The following is a 1,093-nucleotide window of genomic DNA, read 5'->3' as shown; positions in this document are numbered from 1 at the left end:
ACCAACAATTGACCATCGACCGTCAATCGACTAACCATCTACTTATGATCAACCAGCAATCGATCGGCCATCGATCGAGTGAACAAGTCGACCTCCAGTTGAGCAACCATCGAGCAGCCATCGATCAATCTGTTAGGATATTGCCATTTCCTGCCGGCCATACGGACCGTTGGGCCCAAATAGCGCCGTACTTGAGGGGTTAATTACCTTTAAATTTGTTTCGTCGGTACAGCTATATTCAGAAATGTTTTGATTTATTCAAAATTTTTTAAAAAATGTTGTATTTTTCGAAAATCTGAATTCCGGGGATCTTTGAATATTATGCTTCAAATGAATTCAATCATAGCTTACAATGTTTAATGTAATTACGTCGAAGTTAAAAGATGATTACGATAACTATATTGGTTAATTTGATTTTTATGATGATTGTTGAAAATTTAGAATTTTTCATGAATTTCCCTGAAAGTGAGCTTCGGTTGATTGAGCTGATGGTTTCGTCAAATGTGATGTTTCAAATTCATTCAAGTATGTATAAATAAAATTTTTCTATTAACATTTTATCGAAGGGCTCAGGGCGAGATAGAACTGTAAAAAAGATAATCGGTTGTACAGAAGAAAGGGGATAATAAGAATAATGATGCTGATAACATTCAACTAAGTTGAAAATCTGAAATAATTAATTAAAAAGAAATCGTATTCAATTTAATAAAATGAAATAAACAGTGCATTGTACATGCTAGAAGGAAATAATGTGCAAAATAACCATTCGGAAGTATATTACTAATTTATTAGCAAAAATAACTATGCAATATGCAATACAAAAGCAATTTCTCACTTGTTTGCCATCTGCCCTTGAGCACATCACCCCTCGAACCTCCTCGGACCCTCCCTAGTGGAAAAACATAAGGTGGAGGCGTAACATGCCTGATCAGAATTTGGGATCGGACTTGATCCGTTTCTAATCGAGACCTGAACAGAATTTCCACTCGGGTATGAGTCAATTTGAGAGTGAAATTCGTAAGTGTCCTGGTAGCTCAGATGGTAAGAGCACCCGACGCGACATTGGGAGGTCCCGGGTTCGATTCCCGGCTAG

The 1,093-nt window shown here is 37.1% G+C and overlaps 1 non-coding gene across 1 annotated transcript; it reads left to right on the top strand.

Annotated features, from left to right (window-relative positions):
- The first annotated feature begins 1,023 nt into the window (after nucleotides 1-1,023).
- On the top strand, nucleotides 1,024-1,093 carry Trnas-cga. Its single transcript has one exon. It is a non-coding gene; the product is annotated as a tRNA-Ser (tRNA).

Source organism: Diachasma alloeum, unplaced genomic scaffold (genome assembly GCF_001412515.2).
Source record: "Diachasma alloeum isolate Michigan unplaced genomic scaffold, Dall2.0 Dall_scaffold_00323, whole genome shotgun sequence".
NCBI classification, from domain to species: domain Eukaryota; kingdom Metazoa; phylum Arthropoda; class Insecta; order Hymenoptera; family Braconidae; genus Diachasma; species Diachasma alloeum.
The sequence above is the reverse complement of the archived record's forward strand: the minus strand, read 5'-3'. Positions and strand labels throughout refer to the sequence as shown.